The sequence below is a fragment of the Colletes gigas genome, unplaced genomic scaffold, assembly GCF_013123115.1.
Source record: "Colletes gigas isolate AHSC1104 unplaced genomic scaffold, ASM1312311v1 Colletes_gigas_Sc00002, whole genome shotgun sequence".
In the NCBI taxonomy this organism is placed as follows: Eukaryota; Metazoa; Arthropoda; class Insecta; order Hymenoptera; family Colletidae; genus Colletes; species Colletes gigas.
Window position 1 is genome coordinate 1724917 of NW_025106631.1, and position 16052 is coordinate 1740968.

The 16052-nt window shown below is 40.6% G+C and overlaps 1 protein-coding gene across 3 annotated transcripts in view; it reads right to left on the bottom strand.

Annotated features, from left to right (window-relative positions):
• LOC122403937 overlaps nt 1-16052 on the bottom strand; it is a 56539-nt gene that overhangs the window by 31217 nt on the left and 9270 nt on the right. For 2 of the 3 annotated variants that reach the window (XM_043407759.1, XM_043407752.1), the window contains exon 2: nt 4007-4086. The gene's annotated coding sequence lies outside the window, so the exon portion shown is untranslated. Of the gene's footprint in view, nt 1-4006; nt 4087-4171; nt 4268-16052 lie in introns of all 3 variants that reach the window. The other variant, XM_043407768.1, reaches the window with a different exon arrangement.

The window sequence follows — 16052 nt, forward strand, 5'->3', positions numbered from 1 at the left end:
GCGGCGAGATTGGTAATATCGGTATTTGATCGAGATTTTTCCTACGAAGGAAAAGACTCTGCCCTTAAACAAAAGATCTAAGAGTCGACGAACACATTAGGATGCACAGCGAACCCGAAGAGGACCGACGAAAATAAAAATTCCCCGAAGCGCGCTCGAAAAGAAAGGGAATTCTTTTTTTACTTGCGTTTCGAAACGTTCCCGAACGCCTCTCGTCACAAAAGAAAATACAAATAAGGAAGCGTGCAGGAAAGGAATAGTACGTCGACGATATACAGGCGGACGTAATAAAAAAATCACAAGTAAATACACTCGTGTAACGAGCGTCGCGCTCGCTGCGGAGGCCGTTGACTCCGCGAAACTTTCGCCCGGCGCTTTCATGTGGAGCAGACATAAAGGCTTGTCCGGAACACGGTAAAAAGGTACGCGACACTCACCCGTCGAAATTTGTCATCGTGAACTTCAATTTTACAATTCGCGCGTCGTGCAATATTTTCAAATTACTCGCTGCGAGGCTCGCATTGTACGGAATATCCGGTTTGAGAGGCAAGTTACGTAGGTAGGTGCGGAGATATGTAAATCTTCGTCGCGTTGATAAGATAAAAGCAAAATAAATAAATCAGGAGAAAGGATAGTAATACGAGTGGAAGTTTTTTAAGGCGTTCAAAAGTATTGTTCGCGTTGAAAAATATAATTTAGTGGGAAGGTGCATCGTAGGTCGGATCGACGATGGCGTTACGAAATAAACTCTGACCCCGACGCGATCAATTAAACGCCGCGAATGGAGCCGACGTCGCGACGCGGGACCGAGGCAGAAATTTCTTGGATCTTCTCAAGGAAGGAAGGAAGGAAGGAAACCCGCGATTCGTGCCGGGACGTTCTCACGACGAAGGTATCGTACTATCGCGAATCTCCTGCTGGATCCTAGGTGCAATCTCTTACGGCCACCTACGAGTAACCGCAGTCATTTAAATATGTGCCATTACGTTCCGCGCGTACAGCGGGCCCTTCTGGGACGTGGGACGACAAACATCGGGGCCCCGACGAGAACATTCCGCGGTTGGACGAGCCGCGATCCTCGACATCCCGAGACAGGGGTCCCTCAAACATAGTCAAACCTCGAACAACCGATTTAAGAACGAGTTCAGGCAAAGAAGAGCCTATAAATTTGTGTGGATTGATGAAATATTCAATCTTTTTAGTCCTTTTTTTAGTGTACCTAACCCAGACCTAACCCAGACCTAACCCAGACCTAACCCAAACCTAACCCAGACCAAACCCAGACCTAATCCAGACCTAACCCAGACCTAATCCAGACCTAACCCAGACCTAACCCAGACCTAACCCAGACCTATTGATAAATTGCAGTTTCTCAATAAGCTAAAGTAGTACTTGTTAGTCGAATCTTTATGCAGTGATACTTGTTCTAACAAGTTGTTTATTTTATTTCTTTTGCGCCCTAAATTCATAGTAGTATAACCTAATATTAAAAATTAATTTTAAACAAATTTCTTTACACATTAGTTAGTCTTTCACAATGCAGTCATTTTGACTGCTTTTGGGCAATATAGGTATATACTAAGTTTCAGTCTTTCTAGTGTTAAGAACGAGTCCAGTCGAACAAGCGCCTATTTTGAGTGGATTGATGAAATATTCAATCTTTTTAATCCTTTGTTGCGATCCATAAGGGTCAGAGTCACCCAAACGTGGTCAAACCTCGAACAACCGATTTAAGAACGAGCCCAGTCGAACAAGCGCCTATAAATTTGAGTAGATTGAGAAATATTCAATCTTTTTAATCCACAGTAGATTAGAGTCGCCCAAGCCTATGTAATCTCGAGTAATTTTCATGTTATAAAATTTCAAAGATTCCCCAGTTTTTTTCTAGTCTTAATTATAATGACTCTTTAATAGCATGTCTGGAGTTCACTTTCTTCTCCGATCGAGTAATTAGGATGTTCGATGCACGGAAGTTTATGTAACAAGTGCCGCGAAACACACAAATAACGTCTATTGTGAAAGAGAGTTAATTGATTGGGAATTAAACTGACTTTCCCCTGTTGCGTGGATGGTCGATAGAATTTTATATGTACTTTCCAGTCCCGAGAGTAATCTTCATCTGGATAGCTTTGGATCAATATAAATAAAGGGTAAGAATATTTAACAGAAATTCGAACGCTACTTCGGTTTCGGTATGAAATAGCAGTGATCGGATGTCCTCGATTCAAAAAATCGCGCACAGCACGCGGCTTGTGAAGAAGTCGATCGACGGACAGGACGATAAAAATTCAAGACCACTTTCTACAGCATTCGCTCCAGTTACAATCGAGACACACTGTATCTTTGTGCGGTTATAAAGCGATCAAGGTGCAAGATCATGGTCCGTCTAGAAAAGCGAACAATAAATCCCCGTCGCGTTTCTGTTCCCGTCGAGCGCCCTCGAACGTTTCGTTGTTTCGTTTAATTTAAGTTTAATATAAATTAATATAAATAAATTTCTGCAGCGGTCGGTTTACTCGAAGAATTTAAACAAATCAAAAAAAGATCATTTTCTGCGAACTTTCTATCGTTGCAGTTTTCGTATCACAGGCGAGGTTATGAAAAGATCAACGCACAGGGTCAACGTCCTTGCACGGACTCCTGTTCGTCGATTTTTACTACGACGGAGACAGATCGACCGCGAGAAAGTCTACTCTTTTGTCCAACGATCGAATCAAAGATTCACTAATACTTGCACCACTTTATAACAAGCTCTTTGATTTTTTTTTAAAGAACATTTTTATAGAATATTGAATATTTTTGTACGGGAAAAATTGTGGATAGATCTAAATACGAGTGCAGAATTTCCAATTTCAAAAGTTCCAAAGAACCAGCAGAAAATTGAGTTCCAGAGTAGAATAGTCCTTTGAATGTAGCGTCTACTGGTCGAAGGAAAAGAAGGAAGAGTTAGTTTATCCCCTCCTTCTGTTCGTGGCCTTAAACTCGCGACAGGATAGCAGGAACAGGTGGGTGCCACGATCAATGTTCCGTAACGAAAGGAGCGAGATAGGAAACGTCAAGTGTGTCACGCAAGTAAAACGTTTACTCGGTTCATTGTCGTACAATTGTGTGCCAATCCGTGCGACATTCTTCGGGTGGCGTTCCTACGAGCTTCCACTGTGCATCGACGTCACTTAACGCGCGGCTCGTATCGGATTTTATTGATGTTAATACGTTCGTTCAAAGGACCCTGTCGCGTTGCCACTCGACAGTGAGATTGGTTAAATTTACACCGCTATTGCGAAGGAGAGGTCGGCCTCTCGCAGAACTTTGATCCGCAGAATCAAATGCCTTGAGGATTAAATTGAGATGACACAGAAATTTCACTTCGAAACGCCGCGGCTGGAAATTTCATTGCTCGAGATTTATATGGGCCGTGCGAACGATTATCTTTCACTATCTTTCTTTCAAATATCGATCGAATTTAGCCTTTCAACGAGCACAAAGGAACGAAACTGTAACGTTATTAATATTGAATTTGAAATCTGCGTGTTTATGATTTTTCTGTAACTTCTATTATCCAGATGAAATTTTATTTAATTCCTGTCCAACTCAGTTTGAAAACCACCCTCTCCCTTTGTCTTTCTACGATCAATGTATAATGCAAAGACACACGAGACGTATTAGAAAACGAGCGGGATGTAAACGTCGTGACTAAACTCTCGTAACCTTTTTCCGGTTGGCTGTTACCACCTGCAGGAAAGACCGCCCCTTTCTTTCGCGCATTTAGCGTTTTCACACCTGACAGGAAAGTATCATTAGAAGTTTCGTCGCATAAACTCGATGCACTCTGTATTCAATGCGTTTTCATTCATGCCAAACGAAAGTCGGCTCGTGAAATCTGAAAGGTTGAAATCGCACGACGCGAGCAGACTTTGTCGCCGTAGAATCGATTAAAAATTTATGAGATTGCTCGAAACACTGTACGAGAGTTTCAAAAATGAAGCAAATATATATAGAAACTTACTGTTGTTTGGTGTTTCACGCTGTGTGCTGCACGATTGATACTTCTTGGTGCCAGGGTCCTATTTGAAGGATATGTCGTAACTGCAACAAAAAGAATTTGGTTTTGTTAAACAAATTATATTCCTATAAGACCACTAAAGGATTATTAATTGAATTTTGCGTCTACCATATTTGTAAATGCAAATTTGCGTTTCTCGAAGGTCGATCTGGATTCCGTTCTGATTTAAATATCAGTCACGATTGTTGAACGTTTTCGCTGGCACTGTAAAAGGTAGACAACGTTAGAAAGTCTAACGTGACTACGAAATTTCTTATAAAACGACGATCATCGCGTGAATCGTTTTTACAACGTTCGAAACGAGTCTTCGAACAAAGAAACAATGCACCTGTTAGAAGAACGCAACGTTAGGAATGCAAAAGATCCCTGGTACGTTGCCCGATTATCCGTAAAAATGACGTCTGTGAAGCGACGGTTGTTTAGAAAGTACGGAAGACGGCCGGAAGTCGCCGACATTCAAGGATTTCTCGCCACTTTCGGACTCAATGCCATCCTCATCGATCGAGGTATTCGATTCGAGTATCAAATTCGGGGGTCGGAACAGTTATGGAGCTTCTTTGAAGAGTTCCGTTCGAACAACTCCCATTGGAATCTTTTTCTAACAGTATTTAAAGAAATCAAAGTTAACTGTTTCTTTAATCGTCAATTCTGATTAACAATTATGATAATAAGTAGTACATCCAGGCATGCTTGACACATCATTTCAATGAATACTCGACACTTCGTAAACATTTCGAGTGAGTTTAATCGTTGCATTACAATTCAACGATGAAAATTAATACTTTGGTATCTCACGCTTCTAAAACTCCATAGAATGCACTTGTTATCGACTTTGTTAGCGATGATTTCGACGAATACAAGTTCGACTTTAACGAGCTAACGGAAATAAATTTTTGAAATCGTCGCATTTATATTAGCAATTTATCAGAGTTAATTATCAATTAAATGAAAAAGAAAAACGTGCGTTTTTATTCGAACGGATAAAAAGTAATGTGGTCAGCCGATCGAGACAAATGTTCCATATAAATCATGTCACGCTTCGCGGAGCCCAATTAGAAAATTCTAAATTTCATACAGACGCTTTATGTTTCCAGGTTTCAAAATCTATTTTCCTTGCAACTACAATTATTTACAAATTTAGGCCATTTTTGACTTTGAGATAAGCATCGTTTGGCTCGCCGCGAATGTAAAATCATTTTTGATCGTGCGATTTTTAATTAATTCCTCGACTTGCGTCAGAATCCAAGGGCCAGACACAAAACTTTCGATAATAAAAATACTTAAAAAAGAAAAAAATAGATTTCCCGACCGATCAATGACGAAAAACTAAATTGGAAACAGAAGGTAAGTAGTCTTTCCATAAATTACCGGGACATTTTTTCGCTCGTTCCGCTGGCTGAGCCAATCGAAATCCGTCGGGGAATTTTATATTTCGATCGTTACGAAATCGCCGCGGCGAGGCGAAATTCCGACGGTCGATTTTCTCCGAGTTAATTCGCGTTTCGCGAGGTAAACAAAAGAAAAAGAAGGGAATAAAACTGAATAAACAAGGCTTAGAGGGAAGAAGCGGACGATAATGGTGTTCTACCACGGGGCAAATCGCGGTTAACCGGATGGAAATTCAGGATTAACATCCCTTGGAAGCCGTGAGAGTATTTTCCTCTGGCCGGCATGGCGACCACGGGAACCGATAAGAATCCCGATTTTAATTTCCCCGAGGATGCTTTCGATTTCCATCCAGTGGGATGCCACCGACACACACGCGCGCGATACCAGACGGGAACGGTACGTGTATCGTTAAGGGCGGGACTAACTAACGTCTAATCGGCCAGCCTAACGACCCAACTAACTATACGCGATACGCAGCGCCAGCTAACAGCGGCAGCATCTTCGCATAACGATCCCTACCTTACTGCCTGTTAGTCATCGTTGAATCATGATCCAGTGATACACGACCTTCCATCCGGGGAGGAGAGAAAAAACCACGCGTGGAAGACTTACGATACACGCGATAGATACACCCTGCAGTTTGTCCTTTCATGCTACTTCCGTACGTGAACACGGTGGCTTACCTCGTGTCGGGTCAACAACCACTGTTCAACAGTTCGAATTTGGCGCCACGCTGGTCCCGACTTTCAACGGAGGCAAACGATCCTGCAAACGTTACCTGTTTTTATTTTATTTTTTGGTGAATTATGTTAAATCTATCCGTTTCCAAAAATCTCGAGGCTCATGGCTTTCGAGATTTTTTAAAGTCCCAGCAACGGTTGGCGATTTCAATTTGCATCGAGACGAAAGGTGGATGGAAATCGTTATCACCGACGAGGGCCTATATCGGAATAAATTAACGCGTACGAGGTCGGCTGGAAAACGGCTTCATCGTGTAATCGTAGAAAAATGCGTAATACCGCGTCCCGCGGTGCTGTATCTCTCTTCCGTGCGTTCGTGTCGTTAATGCATAATGCACCGGCGGATCGGTGCGTATACGAGCTACCAGACACGATCGTTTTCACGGCCATTAATCGATCGCAGAGGCATTAGATTAAAGGACGATCGTCGCCGCGGCTGCGCAAATTATGTCTCGCGGCGTCCGTGGATTTTCCTCCACCAGTGTTTTTCACCCTGCAAGAAATATAAAAAAACCGAAACGGTAGGATACCGCCTGGCGATTTCAGTGTTCCCTTTGGCAGAGAACAGGTATTACTTGAATCGTCGTGCCACGTACCCGCGAAAAGTGGAGCAAACGTGTGTGCGATCGGGGATCGAAAGATACGATAAAAAAAAAAATGTCGACGAACGAGTACGTCGGTGATCCGTCCTTGTTGCTTCGTTTTGTTGCAATTTCAAGCGTAGATAACGGTATTGTGTTAAATGGCGGTGAATGACGTCGACATTTTTATGTTTAGAAATAAAAATACACATAATGGGCACACGATCGTGTTTTCGAGAAACGAATTTTGTTAATTTCATGCTCAGAAATGTATGCAAAATATAGATCTGTGATTTTGCCACATGCTGTAATTGCTAGCTTATCGTTTCTAAAAAAAAAATGCCCTCTCTCTCTTGGCTGATAGGTCAACGGGAAATCGGGTTTCGATTTAATAAACAGTAGCTAAATACGCCGGTTCGATAGCCAACGAAGTTACGCTGTACCGGTTTAACGTTAAAATATTCATTAGGCGTAACGATAGACCCGATATACAGGGTATACCGTAATTTACTGGTCTCCTTAACCCTAGGCATACCAAGGATGATCGACGTTCTTTACCTTTCCATTGTGATATCACTATCAACGTATCAAATGTAACAAAAAAATCAAGAAAAATAGTAACTTTTCAATGGTATATCTCTAACGATTAACAACTTTTTAAAAAATAACAAACAACAGGTAAATAAAACTATCTTCTTTAAAATTAATATTCACCAAAAAATTTACCAAAGTTCAAGTTTCATGAATAAACAATTCTATAAAATCCTGACGATTAACAACTTATTAAAAAATAACAAGCAACAGGTAAATAAAACTTTCTTCTTTGAAATTAATATTCACCAAAAAATTTACCAAAGTTCAAGTTTCATGAATAAACAATTCTATATAACCCTGACGATTAACAACTTATTAAAAAATAACAAGCAACAGGTAAATAAAACTTTCTTCTTTGAAATTAATATTCACCAAAAAATTGACTAAAGTTCAAGTTTCATGAATAAACAATTCTATAATAATCCTGAATTAGTTTCGAGTCAAGAAACTTCCATAAAATCCTGTACAAAGTTTTGATCAAAGTTCTGACTAAATTAGCCTAAATGGATCGAGACTAAGGAATTAACGAGGACACCCTGTATTTTTTGTGCGAATCCACGCGCTCCTTTTGTATCCTGTACACGTGTGTAACATAACGGCCGTGTTGGAACGATAATACACGGAGGATCGCCATTATGCCGCGTTCACAATGCCAGAACCGCGAAGTCAGTGGCAATTTCGCGACAATCCGACACATTTCACGCGCCTCCTAAGTTATACCATGTTTCACGACGCATTTTATTTCCCGGTTCACGACCATTTTTACGACCTAGGCCGCGTTTACGAGTGTTCTTATTTCCCGCATTCTTTGCCGCGAAAAATTGCAGCGCGACTTTCGATATCTTCGATCATGCGTGACACTGGGAATCTCCTTTGTGGTTATTCGTAAATCACATTACACCGAGACCTGATTTTTACATTTATTCTCTGTTATTCGTACAAAATTCTGTCAGAAATTCCGACTCGTCGTGAAACAACACGAAAATATAAGAGAAACGCGCTACCAAAATGGCGTCCCTTGCGCGAGCCCTGTTCCCCGCCTAAATTGCAATATTACCAACCTATTGTGCTCCAAAAACCATCGTTGTTTCTGGAGATCGATTATCGGAAACGTTTTGTCCAACTGTTTCCAATAATCGACGTTCTACTGAAACCAATGCACGCCCAACGGTACAACGAACGCGTTAATGCTTTCTTTCTTTGGGACGTGAGTCGCTCGCGGAAAAGCTTGGCGTGAAAAACCTCGATAGAAGAGAAAGCCGACGTGGAAAACGGTCGGAAATCGCGGCAATTCAGCGTCTCGGCCTTAAGGAAACGTTGTTATACAGTTGAAATAAAAGAAACTCTGTTAATGTGGAAATATTCCCTCCACATTGGTGCTAGGTTATAAAATAGCTAAAACAGTTAATAGTTCGAGTCACAAAACCCGAGGAACTGAGCTTTGATGCATTAAAAAAATAAATTGCAACGACGAATATAGAAAATTAAAAATTTATAAAATATAAGAAACTCTGGCTGACAATGTCGCCATTTTCGTAACGTGGTGATTAAAGAATCGCTGCTGAGACGTTTAACGATTCGTCAAGTCTTGACGTTAGGCACGATGAGACCACAATTAATCGCTAATGGGTCTAGACGAGTTTTTCTCGCGTCTCTGCCGAATTCATACCGACGTCCAGAGGAGGGGGGGACACGAAAAACAAAAGGACCGAATCGTGGGGATTAAACGGTCGATAATTGAATCTATCCTTGACGAAGTTCTCTCTCTCTCTTTCTCTCGTGCTCGTTTCAGAAAATTAAAAAGTCTGAGGGCTCGGCGATGAAGAAGAACCATTTTTTTCTGTCTCTTCACTCCCCTCCCCTTTCTCTCTCTGGCTCCCTTCGGTAAAATAGATTACTATGCATTATACGGGAACGATTAATGCAATTACTCCCGAGCCATTTACTCCTACGCGACGGAAATCTTAATTGAGCGTCTCCACGTCGATTCGAACACGGTATTAGATGTTAATCATCGTTCCCCGATGCCTTCCATTCAGTAGCTAATCACGAGGCCGCACGCGCTACTAAAACTGTTGCTTTAAATTTTAATAATTGGATAATGTGCCTTTACGTCCCACGTGAAAGTACATGATTGTTTCCGTTGCGTGCTCCGTGCTATTCCGGTCGGCCATCTTGAAATATATTCTTCGAACTAGAACCGCTTTTCGAATTTTTCTGCGCTCGAACACTCGAACGCTATCGCGATATAATCTCGAATTTAAATTCTATTAGAATGTTGGTTGAATATTTAAGCTATCGAATTTTTTAGACGCTGTCAATGTTCAATTTTCAATGGAAAAAAAAATATTAAAATATAGGCTAAAAGCACGAACGTAAATTCTAGTCTACAAAACCGTACACTTTCTCTATGGAGCCTCGTTTTCAGAAAAAGCGTACACGCATCGGAAGATACTCGTGTACGAAGAATCATGCTGGATCGGAAAGTTGCATTTCGTGCTTACGTACATTACACGCTTGGTTAACGGTATATGAACATTTCACTAGCCACGTTATATAGGGCGCATTGACAGTGAACCATTTTTTTTTTTTCATTACGCGTTGCGAGTTTACGACTATAGTACTTTTCCATTTACTAGAAACGTCCAAGAGTGTTTCAAAATTCAACTGAATATTTAATTCCTTATTCCTAAACTAGGGTTTCCTATTTCTCAGAAACATTCTGATCAATCGTTGTTTCCATTTTATGGGTCGTACAAGTATTTTTAAAAATGAACTACTCCGCTATCAGTAGTTGTTTCTTATTATGGAAATTGGCAAATTACTCTACATTGTTGTCCAATTACGATACCCATCGTTTCCTTGAATATTGCAGAGATCGAATAAAAGGCAATTTCATCAATTTTTGAGCCAGACACCAAATAGTTGCGTTACAACTTTCGTTAGGATTCTGTGCCTATCCAATTAAACATTTCTTTTCGAACTTTAATTTTGATGTAACTTACGTAATTCATAGAAAGCCAAATAATGTTCATTTCAAATCGAACATTCGCTGTCAGGACATTTAAACGAAGCCTTGTCAATGTTTGGATTATTGTAATTTCGTAAAAAGAAATCTGAGGTCATTTTAAAGGTGGAACTTTCACATTCCCATGTTGTATTTTCTCGAAGATCCTTTTACACTGGTACGTGAGTGAGAAAGTGAAGATACTCTTGCTTTAAAACAATCCTTCAAATTCAAATTTTTACAATTTTTTGCACCAGTAAACTCGAAGATTAAAGCTTCCTCTATAGATGGACCTCTCTAAAAATTGACGTACGATTTTTTTCACCGTTTTGTTCTGCTTGGATATGGACGAGAAGGCTACAGGTTGAAGCACAAAAGTATCTAAAAATTTATTTAAGAATAAACTCGATCTCGGAGAAATTTCCTAGAATCGAAGATTTAATTCAGGAGATCGCCGAAGATTCTGACGTTCCTCGCAAAAACCCTATCCTCTTCACACAAAACGATCTACGGAAGCTTTAATCCTGTTTGGTGCATCGTGTGCAAGCGAGTCAGGAATTCCAACGCTGGTTGAAAAACATTGATTTAAGAACGTTATTCCGAGAAAGGGCCCATGAGTTCCACCAGCCTGTCGGGGAGGGGTAAGAAAAATGGTTAAAAACCACTGAACCGGAGGATTAACCCAAGGAACATTATACTTCCAAAATTGTTAACATTCGAAATATCCCCGGTTTCGTACTAAATCAAACCCGGTGGTTCCAGTTAACAGAGTTACGTCCAATCGATAATTTATCGCTAGAGTGAAAATGGAAGACTCTTCGTGAACAAGAGATGAATCACGTTTTAAGGAGGTGCCCTGAATTCTATCACGACAGCTCTAACATGATCGAACAATTAAAAGAAATGGCGAACAAACTCTTTACAAAATTATCAAGCTTGTGACTTTGTCACAACCTCCATTTTTTCAAGTGTCTATAAAATCAACAGATTTCTTTTTCTTTCTTTTAGATTATTAATTTTGTCTCTTTGATTTCGGGTTAAGGACGAAATGGCTCTTCGTGAACAAGAAATGAATCACGTTTTACAGAGGTGCCCTGAATTCTATCACGACAGCTCTAACATGATCGAACAATTAAAAGAAATGGCGAACAAACTCTTTACAAAATTATCAAGCTTGTGACTTTGTCAGAACCTCCATTTTTTCAAGTGTCTATAAAATCAATAGATTTCTTTTTTTTTCTTTTAGATTATTAATTTTGTCTCATTGATTTCGGGTTAAGGACGAAATGGCTCTTCGTGAACAAGAAATGAATCACGTTTTACGGAGGTGCCCTGAATTCTACGACGACAGCTCTAACATGATCGAACAATTAAAAGAAATGGCGAACAAACTCTTTACAAAATTATCAAGCTTGTGACTTTGTCAGAACCTCCATTTTTTCAAGTGTCTATAAAATCAACAGATTTCTTTTTTTTCTTGTAAATTATTAATTTTGTCTCTGATTTCGGGTTAAGGGCGAAATGGGTCAACGGAAGTCGATTATTTTTCCTGAGACGGTCATCGATCGGTATCGAAGGAGACCTCCGTAGAGAGTCGACGATCTTTTTCCCTACCCTTTCGTGGGACGCGAGAAATAGCGGGCATAACTGTTGTGCAAAGTCCTTATCTCGTTGTCAGTCTACCGTAAACTTGACTTTACGAGCGTTGCGCCGGCTGCCAGCGAGCCACGGCGCATAGCTTTTTCGCGGTTTCCTCTGCATTTTACTCCGTCTCGCCGACGTAACGGTTTCCCCGTTGCAACTTGTCCAGCCCGTCGTACACGACCGGAAGATCGAACCCGCCGTCGACCGACTAGCATTTTTCCATCCAGGAAGTGTGCCACGGAAAAACCGTCGCCCGTTTTCTCCGCGGCCATCGGAAATCCCAAGATGGCCGAAACACCGTTTCGTGAACTTAAAAATCAAAAGTGTCTCCTCTCAGTCCTGTCAGAAGACATTTCCAATGAATTTATAGAAAGAATCCAATTCTTTTTTTAATATTTTCCTCTGATATTCATTCATGGAAGAATGATTAGTTTGTTTGAACGACAAAAGAGTCATACTGTGCACCAGTTTTAAATTCAAGCGTGTTTATGTCTTCGGGGATTCCTTGCAGTCGTTACACCCGTATCTGATATTATTAGAGAAATCATGGAAACGTTATCTCGATGTCACGTTTGTTTTACTTCTTCCGTCATACATAAAAAGCCATCTCTATGTTTTCATTACGCTTCTTTCCTGGATTCGCTATTTATAGGACAGATAATTCCGCGAGACGTTCTCGTGTAATCTGCGGGTGTTAATATTTGTACACGATGTGTGCTCGTTGATAAATTTCGGTTCTCACGGAGCAGCGGTGCCCAACGTGAAGAACTCTTGAAGAACATGGACTCGAATATAAAAAACGAAAGTGAATATTAAAGCTGGTTACGTATAAATAGTTCCACGTTTCGCACAGTTTGTGCATAGCCGTAAGCTCGTGAAAATATAAATATGGAAGAAATTGTCAAATTGAAAAGAAAGTTTTTCTCGAGGGGCTGCACGAATCCAGAAACGATCGTTTTGGAAACTATGAGTCATTGGTTGGACTACATATGTGTGTAGCTCTTTTCGCAGACGGATCCATAAATACAAGGGAAAGCTGGCTGTGCCGTAATAACACCTGAAGAAGAATTATTGGTCGTGTTACCCAACCAATACACAATTTTCTCTTGCGAAGCCTACACGGTGTTAGAAAGCTTGAGCCACACACGAGTGTCAAACAAAGACAAGTACATTATCTCTGTTCGAATTAAGAAAATCCTATTATTACACGGATTTTAGAACGAGATCCTACGAGGCAGACAATCTGCCAATATCCTATCTAATAGGCTTCCGTTACGTACGGTTTAAGTGATCGATAGAAACCCGGGCTAACTCGAACGATCAATTCTAACGCTTGATATTCGATTCTGTTCAACATCGGTCAAAATTGGGATTTTATTAAATTCGAAAATGTGTGTGATAGAGTAACGAAAACCTACAATGTGAAAATGGTAACGAAGAGTAATAGATACGGGGGCACTAATACTTTGTCTGCTCGCTTGAATAGGCTTAACAAGCGATCCACGATGTCAGCGTGACTATGAACTTCAAGACATTGACCATATATTATGGCAATGTCCCCTATTCGAGGAACAACGATCAAAATTAATAAAGCGACTGCAGAAATTAAATCTTCTTCCTCGACGTATCGCGTACTATCTAGAATCGACTATAACCATATAAAATATACTGTAATTTAATCACACTTGTGTAAGTAAGTTGACCTTGTTTTTTCCTAAATCTTCCACTCGAAAAATAATAGAGCAACATTCTAAGTATTCCAATAGTCGAATTCTCCAGGTTGGTTCGAAGGTGGCAGTGAAATATTTTGAAAAATGGCGGCCCTAGTCCCCGAGCGAAGTTTTCGATCCACGGTGCTCCCCGACGCTCCAGCTCGATGATCGCCGTCGCTTGTTAACTTCCGCGGTTAATTACATCACGGCCAGTGACGTAAGGCAGGAATCATCTGCATGGAGCTCGCGGTATGCGCGAAATTATCCTGGAATATTTTCGCAGTATTCTCTGCGTACCGATTCCGCCAGGCTGCGCAGCGTAACAAATTATGCGACGATCGTTCCTCCGTTACAATTAGATGATCCATCTTCGCGTTTAGGGCTCGTTATTAACCGACGTACGCGTATATCGTGAAATGTATTTCTGTAGAAACGTCGGTTCTAACGGCACAACATCCAACAACGTCGCGATCGAACCGCGACCGGCGAATCCCACTTTGGACTTTTTAGAGAAAAACAGTCATCGTTGCGCGTCTTATTATAGCAAATCGTACGGTTACCATTCCCTGTATCACCGATACGAAACACAGTTCTGGACGATGCGCGGATTAGTCGTGAAATTACGCGTTTAGACGGGAAGAACGCGCCTCGAAACCACCATCAGATTCTATTTCAGTCATATCTAACGCATCAAACGCTTAATAATCGTCGCTCCCGTATCCATTCCCATACCGACTATCTCCGCGTGAGCGCGGTTCCCAACGATCGTTCGTCTTTCCCCGGGATTATTAATTGCAATCTGACACGGCTGATTCCTTCCTTAATTCGAACGTTGCACGCGCGATCGCTTTCGTTCGCCTCTCGCCGGTCAGCCGTGAAATTCGAATCTACGAATACGTATTTCAATCAGCGCGTACGCTGGGATCTGTTCGAATCGTTTCCTACGGGAATGCTCGACAAATATTCGGGCAACGCGAATTAAATTAGGCATTTTTACAGTTCGTAATGTAACATTTCTATTACTATTTCGATGATATTGGCAAAGTTTTTGCGAATACATCACGCGTTGTACTTGAACGTTGTGTAACGAGAAACGATTCCGTGCCCATCACCAGCATTAAACTAGGGTAATCAAAGACCCCACCTGCTAACGCAGATATTTCTCGCCCTCCCCAGAACCAGATGTACACGTGACAATGTTAATCGAAAGGTGTTGAAGCAACGAGAATCACGAATCACGAACCACCGACCGGTTAACTTTTCAGTTCAGCTAAAGGGCAGCTGTAAAATTCTGTTGGATATATATTCAACTATTCTACGTGTTTCGTTTTAAAAAAATTGCCAAACGAGGGAAAAATGTGAAATGTAACGCGAATGTTCGAACCTTTTGTTTCTCGGATGCAATCGTTTAAGTTATTGCGTTACTTCATAGTATTCAACGCTTCCGGTTGATTTCTAATTGCATTGCATAGATTGCCTACGCGTTTCTGCAATTCCTGAAGAATTTGTGGCGAGAGAAGGTCAGATGAGCTGGCTGATACGGTTTCTTGGCATTCGTTCTAATAGTTCCCATGTCTGCTTAAAATTGTTCACCGTAATGCCTGCTATAATTTAGGATCGCAGCACCGCGGGCAGAAAAGGTTAAATTCATAAATTCGAAATACGAATGTTTACATCCCCATGAAAAACTCGTAAAATTGTTTATTTCATGGATGAGGATGCTAATAATTTAACGACGCACCGTTCGACAAAAACTGCCCTCGTTTATGGTTATTCGCTGGTTTTAATGTTGTTCGATATATTATTTCTAGCATCGTATTATCTTGTTTTGTAATTGCCTACCTTCGAACTATAGTTACGTTAAACTTGCAATTTATGCGCTTTTTTTCTCCTAATTTGTACCGACGACGTACAAATAGATCTTTTTCTAGAAACAGTGTGCGAACATCTGATTTATTAATCGCAAGATCTACAACTGATCAAACAGAGAATCTTTGATGCTCGTAGACTATTTGTAGAAAAGAAAATCATTCAAATATTTTTTTGCAACGTAGAAAACAACTCGGAATAATGTGAATAATTTCTTGAAAAATATTCTCAATCTAAATCGTGTAAGAACTTAATTTCGTGAGAAGAAATCATTTTGAAAAGAATAATTATATCCAACATTATGCAATAATCAATTGCATCGAAAGTAATATTCTCATGTGTTTGAATGGTATTATCAAGCATTACGCTAAATCTTTTTTAAACTTACCCAGCCAGAAAATCGGAGCTCGCGCGATAGCTGGCTGACAAAATCTAATAACGCTAATCAGTTGA